General features: G+C 35.7%; 1 protein-coding gene across 7 annotated transcripts in view; it reads right to left on the reverse strand.

Moving 5' to 3' along the window:
- EHBP1 (EH domain binding protein 1) overlaps nucleotides 1-18838 on the reverse strand; it is a 491141-nt gene that overhangs the window by 400495 nt on the left and 71808 nt on the right. Inside the window, exon 3 of one of the 7 annotated variants that reach the window (XM_060026508.1) lies at nucleotides 10041-10134. The exons of 4 other annotated variants lie outside the window; for them this stretch is intronic. The gene's annotated coding sequence lies outside the window, so the exon portion shown is untranslated. Of the gene's footprint in view, nucleotides 1-9750; nucleotides 15539-18838 lie in introns of those variants that run through there. 2 more of the 7 variants (XM_060026506.1, XM_060026515.1) reach the window with 2 other exon arrangements.

The following is an 18838-nucleotide window of genomic DNA, read 5'->3' on the forward strand; positions in this document are numbered from 1 at the left end:
AGCCAACAAGCATACAGAAAGATGCTCAATATCACTAATTATCAGGGAAATGAGAATCAAAACCACAATGAAGTATCACCTCATACCTTTAGGATGGCCACTATCAAAAAAACCCAGGAAATAACAAGCGTTGGGGAAGGTGTGGAGAAATTGGAACACTTGTGCACTGTTGGTGGGAATGTAAAATGGTCCAGGCTATAGAAAACAATAGAAAGTTTCCTCAGAAAATTAAAAGTAAAATTACCATATGATCCAGCTACTCCACCTCTGTGTATATCCAAAAGAATTTGGGATTGACACATACACACTGCTCTATTTAAAATAAAGTACCTTTCCATGAAAATAAAATAAAATAAAATAATTTTAAAAAGAAACAAAACAAATTACCTGGAAAAAAAATAAAGAATTGAAAACAGGGTCTCAAAGTGGTATTTGCAGACCTATGTCCATTGCAGCATAATTTACAATAGCCAAGAGGTAGAAGCAACCTAACTGCCCATCAGCAGATGAATGGATAAAGAAAATGTGGTATACACATACAATGGAGTATTATTCAGCCTTAAAAGAAAGGAAATCCTGCCCTATGCTACAACATGGATGAACCCTGAGGACAAGATGCTAAGTGAAATAAGCCACAAGTAAGACACAAACAGACAAAATCTGCATGATTCCACTTTCATGAGGTACCTAAAATAGTCAAAGTATTAGAAACAAAAATAGAATGATGTTTGCCAGGGGCTGGGGGAAGTGGGCAAAGGGGAGTTGTTGTTCAATGCATATAGTTTCAGTTTTGCAAGATGAAAAAGTTCTAGAGCTCTGTAGTATAACAATGTGCATGTACTTAACACTATTGTACTGTACAGTTAAAAATGATTAAGATGGTAAATTTTACATTATGTATTCTTACCTCAATAAAAGAGCTTTATAGTTATTATACTGCACTATATCCACAGATGGCATAATTACAAACCAATCACTAATTTGAGAATTCCAGAGAGTTTAAATGCTTAATTTAAATGGAATATTTTAACTAAATTGGAAGAGCACGACTTCAATATTATTGAAGTACTAATAAATACATTAAAAGACTGTTGAAAAAGAGTACTTCCTTCTGAAGAATAATTATCCAAAGAATAACGTTAGTTCATTTTGTAATATATAGAAAATGCTGGTTCAAGCTAATTAAATCCAAGGCGTTTGTATAGCAATTAACAATATATGGTTAACTATTGTTATGCAGGATTTACTATACAGCATTAATTGTGATGGACTCAATCAGCTTTCTAAAAAAGAGGAAATGTGTTGTTTTGGGAAATAAAATGCTTTCAATGTTTTATTATAAGTTAGACTTTAATAAAGTTTAGAATTGTATATGAAAAACAAAGTGTTTTCTAAATAAGTTTTAAAGTTGAGTGAAAAATATCTCTTAGGAAATAATCTTTGTAGATTTGACACCCTGTAAAAATAAAGTCTGTTCTACATTTAAAACATACATTTGAAGCATCGCCTTTACGTTAATCACTATACTTAGCATTGTGAGAAATATAAAAATGAATTGATTAAATCCCTGAATGCAAGAATCCCATGTTACCAAGGTAATTTAAAGAATTTCTGATTCCTTAAACTGTGTTCCAGTGAATTATTTAACTTTCTAACTCTCCTTGATTCCTCGCTCACCAAGCAGTTTAAATGCTTTCTTTTCACATCAAGGTGATTCTCAAACCTGGGTCAAAGTTGAATCACCTGAAGATCTTTTAGAATATACATATGTGAGGAGCACATCCCCAGATGCTGACTCACATAGGAGTTTACAGTGGGATTTGGACATCTGTGTTTTAAAGAATGACCAAGTGCCTGGGGACTGGGGAATGACTGCAAAAGGGTGGAAGGTTTCTTTTTAGGGTGCTGGAAATATTCTAAAATTAGGTTGTGATGATAGCTGCACAACTCTGTACATTTACTAGAAATGAATGAATTCTGCACTTTAAATGAATGAGTTTTATGATGTATAAATTTTACCTCAATAAAGTAGACAAGAAGAAAAAAAAGCTTTGGGATATGACCACAATGTTATTCAGAGATGTGTATAGTCTTTTCAGATCCATCTATTGGTAAGAAAAGACTAAAAAAATAAATAGAGCATTCAACATAAGAAATTGGAGAAGGAATGAGAGTTTGGGATTAGTAGAGGCAAACTATTATTGAATATATATAGGACAGATAAACAGCAAGGTCCTATTCTATAGCACAGGGAACTATATCCAATATCCTGTGAAAAACCATAATGGAAAAGAATATGAAAAAGAATATATACATATATATATATGACTGAGTCACTTTGCTGTACAGATGAAATTAACACAACATTGTAAATCAGCTAGACCTCAATAGTTTGTCTTAAATTAAAAAAAGGAATTGGAAAAGAACAAAAACAACAAAAATAGAAGGGAGGAAATAAGAAAAATAAAAACAGAAATTTGATGAAAATAAAATCTGCAACTCCAAAACTGTTTCTTTAAAAAGAGCAACTTAATGATCAAGCCTCTACCAAACACTAATAAATAAAAAAGAGAAAAACTACAATAGTAGCACCACCAATAATAATAATACAGGAGTATAACCATATATACAGATGTTTAAAGGATTAGAATGATATATGAAACTTATAATAAAACATTGAGAAATGAGATGAAATGGAAGAATTTCTAGGAAAATATAAATTTGCCAAACAATATACAAGAAAAGGTAAAAAATAGATCAATATCCTTAAAATATTTTTAAGTTAGTCAAAGATATTCTCCCTTTCCAGACTCAGATGATTCTGTGAGTAAATTTTCTCAAACCTCCAAGGTACAGATGATTTCTATGTCATTTAAACTGTTTCAGAGAATGGAAAGAGATGGAAATCTGTCAAATTCTTTCTATAAGTTTAACATAACGTTTACATCAATGCCAACAAAAATTACACAAAAGAAAAATAGAAAGAAAATATTGGAACCTAATCTCATTCATAATTATAGGTACAAAGAACTTAAATTAAATATTAGCAAACTAAATACAGCAGTATATTTAAAAAACAACACATCACTACCAAGTAGATATTAGAAATGGAAGGATGGTTCAACATCAGAAATAGTACATTAATTCATGACATTAATTTAGTAAAGGTTACTTACTCGTTTTGATAGATTCAGAAAAGGCATAAAAATTCTTGATAAAAATTTTAGTAAGCTACGAATAGACATTTAATCTGATAAAGAGTACCTAGACATTCAAAGAAAGACAGACAAGATGAAAAGGCAGAGGGCTATGTACCAGATGAAGGAACAAGATAAAACCCCAGAAAAACAACTAAATGAAGTAGAGATAGGCAACCTTCCAGAAAAAGAATTCAGAATAATGATAGTGAAGATGATCCAGGACCTTCGAAAAAGAATGGAGGCAAAGATCAAGAAGATGCAAGAAATGTTTAACAAAGACCTAGAAGAATCAAAGAACAAACAAACAAATGACCAATACAATATCTGAAATGAAAACTACACTAGAAGGAATCAATAGCAGAATAACTGAGGCAGAAGAACAGATAAGTGACCTGGAAGATAGGATGGTGGAATTCCCTGCTGCGGAACAGAACAAAGAAAAAAGAATGAAAAGAAATGAAGACAGGGAGGAGCTTCAAGATGGTGGAAGAGTAAGACGCGGAGATCACCTTCCTCTCCACAAATACATCAGAAATACATCTACATGTGGAACAACTCCTACAGAACACCTACTGAACGCTGGCACAAGACCTCAGACCTCCCAAAAGGCAAGAAACTCCCCATGTACCTGGGTAGGGTAAAAGAAAAATGAAAAATTAGAGACAAAGAATAGGGACGGGACCTGCACCAGTGGGAGGGAGCTGTGAAGGAGGAAAGGTTTCCACACACCAGGAAGCCCCCTTGCGGGCGGAGACTGCTGGTGGTGGAGGGGGGATGCTTTGGAGCCGTGGAGGAGAGCACAGCAACAGGGGTGCGGAGGGCAAAGTGGAGAGATTCCTGCACAGAGGATTGGTGCCGACCAGCACTCACCAACCCAAGAGGCTTGTCTGCTCACCCGCCAGGGCGGGCGGGGGCTGGAAGCTGAGGCTCGGGCTTCAGAGGTCGGATCCCAGGGAGAGGACTGGGGTTGGCTGCATGAACACAGCCTGAAGGGTGCTAGTGCATCACAGCTAGCTGGGAGGGAGCCAGGAAAAAGTCTGGAGCTGCCGAAGAGGCAAGAGGCTTTTTCTTGCCTCTTTGTTTCCTGGTGCGCGAGGAGAGGGGATTAAGAGCGCCACTTAAATAGCTCCAGAGACGGGCACGAGCTGCGGCTATCAGCATGGACCCCAGAGACGGGCGTGAGACGCTAAGGCTGCTGCTGCCGCCACCAAGAAGCCTGTGTGCAAGCACCGGTCACTACCCACACCTCCCCTCCCGGAAGCCTGTGCAGCCCGCCACTGCCAGGGTCCCGTGATCCAGGGACAACCTACCCGGAAGAATGCACGGTGCACCTCAGGCTGGTGCAAAGTCACGCTGGCCTCTGCCGCTGCAGGCTCACCCCGCATCCATACCCCTCCCTCACCCCTGGGCTGAATGAGCCAGAGCCCCCGAATCAGCTGCTCCTTTAACCCCGAGCTATCTGAGCAAAGAACAGACGCCCTCAGGCGACCTACACCTCAGGTGCCACAGAGGCAGGTCCAAATCCAAAGTTGAACCTCGGGGGCTGTGCGACCAAAGAAGACAAAGGGAAATCTGTCCCAGCAGTCTCAGGAGCAGCATATTAAATCTCCACAATCAACTAGATGTACCCTGCATCTGTGGAATACCTGAATAGACAACGAATCATCCCAAATTGAGGAGGTGGACTTTGAGAGCAATGACATATATATTTTTTAACCTTTTTCTCTTTTTGTGAGTGTGCATGTATATGCTTCTGTGTGTGATTTTGTCTGTATAGCTTTGCTTTTACCATTTGTCCTAGGGTTCTGTCTGTCAATTTTTCTTTTTTAATTACTTAAAAATATTTTTTTCTTAATAATTATTTTTTATTTTAATAACTTTATTTTATTTTATCTTCTTCTTTCTTTTTTTTCTCTCTTTTATTCTGAGCCTTGTGGAGGACAGGCTCTTGGGGCTCCAGTCAGGCATCAGGGCTGTGCCACTGCGGTGGGAGAGCCAAGTTCAGGACACTGGTCCACAAGAGACCTCCCAGCTCTAGGTAATATCAAACAGTGAAAATCTCCCAGAGATATCCATCTCAATGCCAAGATCCAGCTCCACTCAACAACCAGCAAGCTACAGTTCAGGACACCCTATGCCAAACAACTAGCAAGACAGGAACACAACCCCATTCATTAGCACAGAGGCTGCCTAAAATCATAATAAGGCCACAGACACCCCAAAACACACCATGAGACATGGACCTGACCACCAGAAAGACAAGATCCAGCCTCATCCACCAGAGCACGGGCACTAGTCCCCTCCACCAGGAAGCCTACACAACCCACTGAACCAACCTTAGCCACTGGGGACAGACACCAAAAACAATGGAAACTACGAACTTGCAGGCTGCGAAAAGCAGACCACAAACACAGTAAGTTAAGCAAAATGAGAAGACAGAGGAACACACAGCAGATGAAGGAGCAAGATAAAAATGCACCAGACCTAACAAATGAAGAGGAAATAGGCAGTCTACCTGAAAAAGAATTCAGAATAATGATAGTAAAGATGATCCAAAATCTTGGAAATAGAATGGAGAAAATACAAGAAACGTTTAACAAGGATGCAGAAGAACTAAAGATGAAACAAACAATGATGAACAACACAATAAATTAAATTAAAAATTCTCTAGAAGGAATCAATAGCAGAATAAGTGAGGCAGAAGAATGGATAAGTGACCTGGAAGATAAAATAGTGGAAATAACTACCACAGAGCAGAATAAAGAAAAAAGAATGAAAAGAATTGAGGACAATCTCAGAGACCTCTGGGACAACATTAAATGCACCAACATTTCAATTATAGGGGTCCCAGAAGAAGAGAAAAAAAAGGGACTGAGAAAATATTTGAAGAGATTATAGTTGAAAACTTCCCTAATATAGGTAAGGAAATAGTCAATCAAGTCCAGGAAGCACAGAGAGTCCCATAAAGGATAAATCCAAGGAGAAACATGCCAACACACATATTAATCAAACTATCAAAAATTAAATACAAAGAAAAAATATTAAGAGCAGCAAGGGAAAAGCAACAAATAACATACAAGGGAATCCTCATAAGGTTAACAGCTAATCTTTCAGCAGAAACTCTGCAAGCCAGAAGGGAGTTGCAGGACATATTTAAAGTGATGAAAGGGGAAAACCTAAAGCTATAGTGATTAAAATAGTGTAATATTGGAATAGAAATAGATCATTTGACTAAAAAAGGATTCAGAAACAAATCCATATAAATTTGAAATTTAGTGTATAAAAAATATGTCATTTCAAACCATTGTGGAAAGGCTGGCCTAATCAATAAATAGTTTGGGGTCAACTGGCTGTCCATTTAGCAAAAAAACTTAGAGTTCTCTTCATACCACACATTTTAAAAACTAAATTCCAGAGGGATTAATAAGTAAAATGTAAAATGACAAAAGCTCTAGAATACAGGAAATATTTTTATAATCTTGGGGAAAGATCTTTCTAAGACACAAAACTCAGAAGCTACAAAGGAAAGGAAGGACAGATTACTGCACAAAAATGTAAAATTTCTATAGAAGACATTTTTAACAGAGAAAGTATTAATATCTCTAGTATAAAAACAAGTCATATAAATAAATAAAAAACCAAAAGGCAAACACCCAATAAGGCAAAAAATATGAACATGTAGTCCACGAAAGAACAAAATACTAATACCTAATAAACATATGAAAAGATGTTCAACTTCACTGGCAATTAGGAAAATACAAATTCAAAATGAGATGCCACAAACTACCTGATTAAAAAATGGGCAGAGAAAAAAAAAAAAAAAATGGGCAGAGGCTCTGAATAGGCATTTTCCAAAGAAGACATGCAGATGGCCAACAGGCACATGGAAAGATGTTCAACATCACTAATTATTAGGGAAATGCAGATCAAAACACAAGACACCACGTAACACCTCTTAGAATGGCGATTATCAAAAAGACAAGAAATATCAGTAACAGTGTTGGAGAGGATGTGGAGAAAAGGGAAGCCTTGTGTGCTATTGGGAACATAAATTGGTAGAGCTACTATGGAAAACAGTATGGAGATCCCTCAAAAAATTAAGAATAGAACTACCATGTGATTGAGCTATTCCAACTCTGGGTATTTTTCCAAAGAATACAAAAACACTAATTTGAAAAGATATGTGCACCCCTACGTTCACTGCAGCATTATTTACAATAGTCAAGATGTGGAAACAACTTAGGTTGGTTGTTTTCACGATGGATAAAGAATATATGATACACATATATACAGTAAAATGCTACACAGCCATTAAAAAAGAATGAGATCTTTCCATATGTGACAACATGGATGGACCTTGAGGTATTACACTAAGTGAAATAAGTCAGATGGAGACCAACAAATACAGTATGATTTCACTCATATGTGGAATCTAAAAAAGCAAAACAAACAAAATAAAACAAAAAACAAACTCATAGAGAACAGATTGCTGGTTACTGGAGGGAAGTCAGCTAAGGGGTGGGAGAAATGGGTGAAGAGGGTCAATGGTCTGGTGAAAATGGTAACTAGACTTATGGTGGTGATCATTTTGTAGTGTATACAGATGTAGAATTCTAATGCTGTACACCTGAAACTTACATAATAATAAAAAAGTGAGATCCCATTTTTGTTCACCAAAATTACAAAAAATTAAACATACTGATGAAGTCCAGGGTTGCCTAGGGTATAGGGAAAAGAAAATTCACCTTCTTCTGGTGCAGGGTGAGTTGTGACAACCTATTTAGAGTGACAAGTAACTGTCAGTAAATATCATCACAATATGACAATAACTATCAAAATTAAAAACATTTTTAACTCTTACTTTTAGATTTACATTCTATAGGAATACTTGCACAAGTGTGCAAGGATATATATAGTGAAAATTATTTGTAATAGCTAAAAATATGAGACAACCTAATGTCAACAGTAATAGAATGGTTGAATGGATACTGAAATAGTCATAAAATGGAAACCTCTGTAGCCATTTAAAAATTAGAGGTAAGTCTGATAAATTATATATTTTAATTGAAGTACAGTTGATTTACAATGTCATGTTAGTTTCTGCTGTACAGCAAAGTGATCCAGTTATACATATGTATACATTCTTTTTTATATTCTTTTCCATTAAGTCTGATGAATTATTAAGTGAAAATTACATAACATTATGCAGAGTATGATTTCACTTTTGTGAAAACAAATGTGTTCTTGAATGTTCTTCAAAAATGTCCGGAAAAAAAAAAATGTTCGGAAAGGTATCAGAAGTTTGACTGTGTTTACTTCTTGGGGATGGGTATGGAAAGGGGTTGGGGGAATATGTGAGTGGTTGGAGTTTTTTACTTTTTCTACTTTACAAATTATTTATATATGTATACGTGATCCACAAATAATTCTATATTAATTTACAATAAAATGGTAAAAATTAAATGAACATGTGCAAAGGGATATAAGAGACAATCAATTGTACAAAACATATTTCATAGAAATTTACAATTTAAAGCTGGGTAGAATAGAAATAAACTGTGACTCTCCTAAATCCTAAACAAGAAGGAATTTGATCCCCAACTCCATTTTTATGCACCTGTGTGAATTGCAAAAAAAAAAATCAGAAAATTTAGGGATTTAATTGACACTGGACCCAAACCTGCATATTTTCTAGAACAAAACAATAGTGGAGCATTCAAATATTTGCGCATTCTGTTTTGGATCTGGGCCTACCCACACAAATGGACCACCCCACAGACACTGGTGCCTTACTTCTGGAGTTCATTCAGATTATCATCTACCTTTTCACTCCAGGAAATCTACTCCTCACTCTCAGTTTACTTGGAGGAGGAAGAGGAGAAGAAGGAGAAGAAGGAAAAATGGAGGAAGAGGGGGAGAAAGAAGGAGAAAGCAGTTTTGACCTGCAATACAAGTACAGATTTAAAGCTGAACAATCACTTAACTCCAGAAGCCCACAGGCATAAGCTACAGACCTAGCCTGCAAATAAATTTGGTTTCAATTTAACCAAATTAGGTGACTTTTTGCCTTTATATCAGTAGTTTCTTTAAAAGTGGATATACTTTTTCACAACTAGATAGATCCAAACAATAGCCAGAATTGACTACATAGCCATAAAATTTAGTACAATGCCTCTAAAATAGCAGAGATTTGGCATTGCTTTCAGTTCAACAAGTTTTTCTTAAAACTGAGCAACTTGGCTAGAGAAGATTTATTAATTCAGAGTCTGTAATCTAAGGGCAATTGAAGAAACAGCATGAGTCATGTTCATCAAAATTTATGAATCCCTTTTGTAATTGTGACTTTATTTCTACTGCATAGTAATATAATGTTTCAAACTCTGTGATTCCACTGAGCCAAAGACAGCTCTTCAACGTAAAATAAATGAGAGATTTGGGTAATATCTTGCAAAATCCACATGGTCAGTTTGAATCCTAATACCTGTACTTCCTGAACAAATAAGTGATGCATTTGTTTTTTCTTTCCCAGATTTAAGTTCAATTTCCTCACCTTCTGGTGTCTCACGTCAGTAAGAAAATACAATCTTGTGAGCCACGATGGAGATTCTCAAGTTGCATCTCTTAAAGGCATTTAATTCCCAAAGACCAAGAGTCATGAAAACTTCAATTAAAAAAAAATCAAACATTAAGTCAAATATACTTCAATAAAAAATAAAATCTAAATAAAATAAAATTATAGCCATTGCAGTAAGTAAAAAAATTAAATGTTTCCTTGACTTAGCTATTCAACTGCTTTAAGATAAACAAATGTTGCTTCAAGTTCTTTCAAATGTCCCATACCTTGGCAACAATGAAAGTCATTAACATTCACAGTCCTCCATCACATGGGACAATATTTCATACTTGACAAGTTCACAGCATGAATTTCCAGTAACTGAAACAAAGGAAAGACTTTCTTTGGATTCAAATAAACTGATGATGGACCCTCTTTTCCCTTTTCTTACAGGTGTCCCATCTGTGCCAAATAAGCTCATCTTTATTTGAGGAACATGTAGAACTAAGATGAAGTAATAGAGATGGGAAGAAAATGGGACAAGAGAGTGTCCTATAAAGTAACAGGTTTCATACTTGCTTATGACTGGTGGTGATATCTACAGGCAGTTACAAAGGAGGATTTCTAAAACATTTTATGTGCAATCTGCCCAAAACATTTGTATAAGTGGTCAAACTTCCAAGATGACTACTCTAAAAGATAATACTCCTTTTGGATAAGATTGTGTTTTTAAATAATAACATCGGCATCTTTGCCTGATAAATCCAATTCTTTATACCCTTTAAAATAGCTGATGAAAAAACTATCAGAGCCTTAGTATTGATTACAATTCAGTTTTTAAACTTTTTGTTTTGAAATAATTATAGATTCACAGGAAGTTCAACTATGGTATAAAGAGCCCCATGTACCCCTCATGGTATCATCTTATAGCTATAGTATATAATCAAAACTCGGAAATTGGCATTGGTACATTACTGTTAACATACCAATCCCAGTTGGTATGTTACTCATACCAACTTTGTATTGTAACCTTTTTTAACCAGCATTTATTTGTGTGTGTGTGTGTATAATTTTATACAGTTTAATCTCATGTATAGATTCATGTAACCACCACTACAATCAAGATTCAGCTGTCACATTATTGCAAAAGAATTCCCTCCTGCTACCACTGCGAATTAGCACGTACCACCTCATCCCCTCCTTGTCATCTGGCTACCATGAATCTCTTCTCAATCTCTGTAGTTTTGTTATTTCAAAAATGTGATATAAATGGAATCTTACTGCATTTAACATTTAAGATTGATTTTTCTTCACTAAGCATAATGTCCTTGAGGTGCATCCAGGGTGTTTCATTTATCAGTTCATTCCTTTTTATTGTTGAGTAGTATTCTATTGTGTGGATGTAGAGTTTGTTCAACCATTCACCTACTGAAGGGCATCTGGGCTGTTTCCAGTATTTTGCTAGTAGGAATAAAGCTGCAATGAGTATCACTGTACAGGTTTTGCGTAAACATATATTTTAATTTTTCTGTGATAAATGTCCAAGAGTTGATTGCTGAGTTGCATGTTTAGCTTTGCAAGAAAATACCAAACTGTTTTCCAGAGTGGCTGTACCATTTTACATTCCCACCTGCAATGCATGACAGATCCAGTTTCTCTGCATCCTCATAAACACTTGTGTAGTAATATCTCATTGTGGTTTTAACTTGCATTTCCCTAATGACTAATGATGCTGAACATCTTTTCATATCATTATTTTCCATCTATACATTCTCTTCTGTGAAATCTCTTCATGTCTTTTGCCTATTTTATAATTGGATTGTTTCTTTTTCACTGTTGAGTTTTGAGAATTTTTTTTAAAATAACGTATTCCAAATGTAAGGTTTTGTCAGATAGGTGCTTTGCAAATATTTTCTCCTACAAATTCATTTTCAAAAGACAGAAGTCAGAACTGGGTCTTAGGTGAGAGGACATTTGATTTTGTAGATTACATTCAAGGATTACATTCAAGGCTATGTGACTTTGATTTCAGCCGTTATTTAAACCCAAACTTTGAGGCTTCTTGATACAGTGATGTCCCAGTATGCTAAACAAGATCAAAAGATGACAAGTCACCACCACTGGTCAGGATTAGTTCATATGTTTAAAAGGCAGGTGCATTCTGCATAACATCATATTGCAAGGGAAAGCTCTTACTGTTGAAATGTGTAGTTCAAGAAAGCAAAAAAAATCTATTTTCAAGGCAGCAGAATGATAGGCAACCTGATCTTTAAATCTTATTCTAGGTAATATTCTAAAAATATGTGCTATAAAGTACTATAAAATAATCTGATTTCAGATCCTATGTTTTTTTCTAGTGTACCTTGCTTACTCTAGGTAATGGTGGCTATACAACTCTAAATTTGAGGGGACAGTTCAAATTTCAAATATTCCAAACCATTGCCTCCATAAACCATTAAAATTACTTCCAAGTATTAGACCATCAAAATTATACCTGGTAGACTTCTCTTTACATCTGACAAAGATCCCTGTTTAGAATATTCCGAGTATGGCTACCTTTTCATATACCCTTCCCTGCTCACACCCCTTATGCTTTAATGGTCATACTCTACACGACATGATCCTGCCCCCTTGCTATAGCTAATCAGACAAAGGAGGGACCCAAAGCACCCATCCATAGGCTGTTCAGTGACCCCTGTTTTGGATTTACTGGTTCAAAAGAAGATGAGCTGGGTCAGTTATACTCCTTTTTCAGGAACTTGGAATTAAAAGGCTGAGGTGAGGGTAAACAACCATAAGAGCTAGACTGAAAGGTCATGATATGACCACTATGGGCCATGTGCAAGCTGGAAGCCAGCCTCTGGAGGGTGGCATTAGCTGATGCACAGAGAGAAGCAGAGATGCCGTGAGTTTGTTGAGAGGCAACAACCCTGAGAGGCAGGTAGAAGGAGTAGCTACTTGGGGGACCTGATGGCTTTCTGACTCTAGCTCAGGTTCCCATTCACACATAGCTTTAGAAGATACTCTGCTTTTGAAATATCTTGAGTGGGTTCTTAGCAGCCGAAAGATTTCTAATTATGACATGCACCTAGTGGTATTATTTTTTAATTTGGAAGTTATAGTTGATAGCTATAGAAAAATTTGCATGACCTAATGAGAGAAGCATTCTCCAAAAAGTTTTCAGTTGATGTAAAATCTCCCCAGAAAGAGACAGAACTACCACGTACGACTGGTGGGAGTACACAGTTCAGCCTTTCTGAGGGGCAATTGGGCAAAATGTATCTCAAAATAAAAGTATGTGTTATAGATGTTCTTTTTAGAAAGAAATATATGCATGATAACCCTGGAAGCATATATTAAAATAGTAATAATGGTTATCTCTAGATGATAAGATTGTGGATGATTTAAATGTTCTCCTTTCTTATGTTTTTATTTCTTACCATTCTTTTCAAAAGCAGGTGTTTAAAATATGATAATCAGCTACCAGTTCTTACATTTGCTAGGTGCTTTACAGACATTACCTAATTTAATGTTTAAAATGACCCTATAAGGTAGGTGCTATTATTCTTACTTTATGAATGAGGAAGTTGAACCCTAAAGATGTTTAAAAAAATGTCTTATGTCGTGACCAGCGAGTGGTACTAAAATGTAAAATCCATGAGATTGGGGATGTTGTCTGTTTCATTCACTGTGGGATCTGTGGCACCTAGAACTCACTAAATATTTTAAAATAAATGATAGGCGGAAGCAGGCTTTATGCCCAACTATGCCTCACTCCAAAACCTCTGCTCCAAATTCTTTCTCTAAACCAACACTCCAAACAAGCCCTTCTGCAATTTATGACCTTAATTTACCTTTTAATTTACTTTGTTTAAAATAGGAAGAAATCTCAACAACCAAAAACCAAACTACCCAATTTTTTAAATGAGCAAAAGTTGTGAATAGACATTTTCCCAAAGAAGACATATAGATAGCCAACAGGCATACGACAAGATATTCAACATCACTAATTATTAGGGAAATACAGATCAAAACCACAATGAGATGCCACCTCACACCTGTTAGAATGGCAGTTATCAAAAAGACAAGATATAATAGTGTTGGTGAGGATGTGGAGAAAAGGGAATGCTTGTGCACTGTTGGTGGGAATGTAAATTGGTGCAGCTACTATGGAAAATGGTATGGAGATCCCTCAAAAATTAAGAATAGAACTACCATATGATTGAGCTATTCCAATTCTGGGTATTTTTCCAAATACAAAAATACTAATTTGAAAGAATATGTGCACCCCTACGTTCATTGCAGCATTATTTATAATAGCCAAGATATGGAAGCAACTTAAGTGCCCACTGATGGATGAATGGATAAAGAAGATATGGTGTATATACAGACAATGGAATACTACTCAGTCATATAAAAGAAAGAGATCTTGCCATTTGCAGCAACATGGGTATACAACCTTGAGGATATTATGTTAAGTGAAATAAGTCAGAGAAATAAAAATACTGTATGATTTCACTTTTATGTGGAATCTAAAACAAAACAAAACAAAACAAACTCATAGACGCAGAAAACAGATTGATGGTTATTGGAGGGGAAGGGGGTTGGGGGGATGGACGACATGGGTGAAGGGGATCAACTGTCTGGTGAAGGATGGTAACTAGACCTTTGGTGGTAGTTACTTTGCAGTGTACACAGATGTCAAATTATAATGTTGTATACCTAAAACATATAATGTTATATACCAATTTTACTTCAATTTTTTAAAAAAAGTTAAAATGAAACAGGAAGAAAAGACCAAAAAATATTTACAGAACATGATGATGCTCTAGGAAATATAAAGGCACATGATGGGTAACTGAATTGCCCTAGTCAGTAAACTAACAAGTTATAGATAAACTCAACAAAGCTTTATATTATATAACCTTTACATTTTATTTAATATGGTGTTTGTAATCATTGCTAAGAAAATTTGGATATGTGACCCTTAGTTTTGAATTCAATTCTGGATTTATTATACCATTTTTTCTATAGAAAAACTCGGCTTCTCTTACATAATTTTGACTTCCAGAAGATTTTCTAGGAGTGTAGTACAATGGAAGAATGAACATTCTTGGTATTATTATTCAAAATCATAATTTATTCCTTAGTAGCTACATAGCCTTTTAAATCAGCATGAAATACTATTTTTGGAGGAAACCTGAAGTTCAAACTATAATTTTTCAATCGTTATAGCAATGTCAACCCAGAGCATTAGAAGAAAGCTTCAACTCATGACAAACATCATATTTCCAGTTCTTGATTCCATTTTAATAATAGCACCACAATATCATAATTACTAGACCTTAGCCAAAAGACCAAGATGCATAAGTCAGTCATAGTTATTAAATTTATGAAAGGCTAAGTTTTCCATACGGCAATGTTTAATCCCAAACTTACTGCCATTGTTGCTCATTAGCAACAATGAGGAGAAATATTTAACATGATATTACTAGAGATGTGTTCTCTATCATCATTTTGATTTAATATTGTTTGGGGAGTTCAGGACGGTGTAAGAAGAGAGATTGAACAAACCCGAGAGAAATACATAATGGAAGAAACAAAACATCGCTATTTGAAGACAATTGATTATGTATCTAAAAACATGCCCAAGGGATCAGCTAAAATTTTAAACTTACTACAATAGTAAATGGCCAGATAAAATATAAGATATAGAAAAGCCGTTAACATTCTTGAATACCAACAATTACGAACTAGAAAAGCCTAGTTTTAAAAAAGAGATCCAATTTATAATAGCAATAAAATATATATAAAGAAGAGTAGACTTAATAAGAAGTGTTTGGCTATATAAACAAAATAATGAAATTTATCGGGCAAGAACAAAATATTTTAAAGATGTCAATTCTTAATATGTTCTTTTTAAATTTAATGCAATCCAAATCAAAATAAAAACGGAAGATTTTTTAGGATTTAAAAAGAATGTCATAATGTTCATTTAGAAAAGTAAAAGGTGAGAATAACAAAAACATTCTGAAAAAGAGAAAGGACAATGAGCAAACAAAACAGAAACATAAGTCAGTGAAACAGAAGAGAAACCTCAGAAACAGGCCCCATTATATATAAGGATTTAAAAATGACCAAGTACAATGCAAAAGAATAGGAAAGATTTGAAAGTATATATGTGTGGTAATCATTCATTAGAAATTCAAATTATTTTAGGTCAAATACTTCATACCACCCTTCAAAATATATTCCAGAAGTCTTACATTAATTACTAAATACTTGTAAACTCAAAACTAAACAAATAAGCAAGAGTGAGTGAATGTTAGATCACTAGAAAGATGATAATATTTTTGAGTTTGAAGCAAAGAAGAGATAACAAAAGAAAGGATCATGGTTTCATACTTAATTGAAAAAACCCATTTATTCAACTTAAAAATAGGAAAACTAGATATAAATTAGAGACGTGCATTAATTTTTTGGTCTACTGGAACTTGTGTGGCCTGTTTTATTCTTTGCACCTTGCACCATGCTGGGCACACCGTAAATGTTCACTAGTTATTTGTTGAACAAATATTGCAATAATTAACTAAGTAGACTTTGATTAATTACATAAGACAAAGAAGTGACCCTAGAGTCCAATTAGCCAGCTGCAACTAAGAATGATGACTGAAAATTAATTTCTTTGGCCCACATGCAAAAGAACCACACAGGAGGCTGTCTACTCAGCTGTGGAATGGGCAAGTGATGGCAACCATAGGTGGGCTGTGGAAGTGCTATCAGGCCAAATCATGTCACACTATAAGCATCAGCTGTGGGAGGGTGATAGCCAACAGGCCACACTGGCCAGGATCAGTCAGCAAATGAATGGCTTGACTCAATCAAGAAATCTTGTTCAGCCTGGGAGGCCCAGACATCAGGGTGCTGAATGACAGGGCTTATAAACAAGCCATCTCAGCTGCTAAACAAAGGGCATGATTGTGTTCGAGGAGGAGAGAGACAGAGGACCACATACTTCTTGTCAGTCTTTTTCTAGGATAATTACTCAGTGGAGTGAAGCATCTTTAACCACTTTGACCTGATGGTTGCTGTATTTTCCATCTGAGACAATCCTCTGACTAGAGGGATTTTAACATCAGTATATGATTGTTTGCGATGATAGTAAGGAATACATTCATTCAAAATCATTTAGTAGTTGGGGAGTCTATGCAGCAAGATGTTTCTGCTTTGTTTTCAGTCTACTTTGTGTTGATGGCTCACAGCATTCAGTACATTTTTGCTGAATCAGTAAACAAATTGAGCTTTATGTGGATAAGGCTAAAAATAATCATTTTGGTTTTGTCAACATCTTGTTTTCCAATTTGGTGCTGGAAATATGGGGAACTGGTCTAATGTTTGCTAATGATATGCATATATGTGTTTCCATCTCTTTAGCCCTGTTTCCCCAGGGTCATGAAAATAAACACATTAAGAGAAATTGGGAGCATCTTCACTGCATGCCTGGATCCAGTGTTTCTCTGCTATAACGATGCCCCCATACATGACTTCCCACTTGTCACCTAGACTGGAGGACAGATCCTTCAAATGAGTAGAATTTGTTAGTTGTTGTTGCTATTATTACTTAACCAGCAGACAGGTTACCGGCTGGAATGGGCCAGAACACTTTGGCAAAATATTCATTTCCTGGCTATGCCTTATGGCAACTTGGTACGTACAATGAGGAAAGGAGAGCAGGTTTTTTTTAAAATTCAAGGTTCATTCTTTTATTCAAGGTCGAAACTACAAAATTCTGAGCTATCAGATCATGAAGTGCTTGCTTCCCTGTAATCCATTCCAATAGGAGAGCAGATATTTTAAAAACTATTTGTGAAATAGCTGGTAATAATAGGACCAGTGCTAAGCACATGTAAAGTAGATATTTCCGCATAGTGGCAGGATGAAAGAAACTGATATGTCAAATATTTTAAACTCCATGATCAAATCGGAATAATATCAAAAGTGACTGTAATCTGAAGCAGTAGAATTCAATTTTCCTTGCATTATGGATATTTCTCTTAGCAGACCCAGGTTAAATGACTGCTCTGAGGTTGATGACATACCAATTCCTATTGCCAACAATGACTTCAGCCTGATGGCAACCTTTACAAATTGCTTCCTGTAAATTCTTTATGAGAATAACAAGCAATTCATTTTGCTTGAGAGTGACTTTTAGCTAAGGGACTCCACCCAACAATCTGGATTTAATAAAACAAAAAACACTTTGGTATTACAAACATCTTTTTTGAGTTGCAAGCTCCCCACATAAGGTTTTGTAAAAGCAAAGCATTTTCATTTTCTATTCAGCAAAAACCAGACAGATCCTTATGCACGGCCAATGATTACTTAGTTTTTCTGATGAGTTGGTGGGGAGGAGCAGAAAGGAAGAGAAGGTCACTGAAGAGCCACATGTGTGTGTGTATGTATGTAAGATATTCAGGGTAATATTTACAAGAGACTTTTAAGTCACAGCCAGTGGCTTGGTAATTCAATCATTTATCCATTCAATTATTTGGCACTCAGTATTTACTAAGTACAAGGTACTGTTGTAAGCTCTGGGGATAGCATAGTTGAACAACACAGACAATACTTTTGCTCTCATGGAACTTACATTCGAGTGAGAGAAGACAGATCATAAGCCAAACACTATGCAAAGAAAAATCTCCTTAAAGAGGACTCTGGATTTAATGGGCAAGGTAGAGGAATTATCTGCTTACAGAGATTAGGTATTGGGAACATTTATGTTTCTGTGATTTGTAGTAGATAAAATCACACTAGTAAATATTTAAGCTTGGCATTGCTCAGATATATATAATTTATGACCTAGTTCCTGAACTCATAGAGCTTACAATTCCAACGTGAAAGGTGTTCCTGCACATCATGCAGGCAGAGAGGGAAGGAAGAACCACCAGATATTTTGCATCCTATCTGAATCAGAGCTGAATCATTGTGTTCAAGGTTATAATAGGGGTGAAGGAGGTTTAGAATCCTTGAGTCTTTAGGAATTCAAATAGGAATAGGAATTCCTTGACACTGTGTGTCCTTTCCT

This window comes from Delphinus delphis, chromosome 12 (assembly GCF_949987515.2).
Source record: "Delphinus delphis chromosome 12, mDelDel1.2, whole genome shotgun sequence".
In the NCBI taxonomy this organism is placed as follows: Eukaryota; Metazoa; Chordata; class Mammalia; order Artiodactyla; family Delphinidae; genus Delphinus; species Delphinus delphis.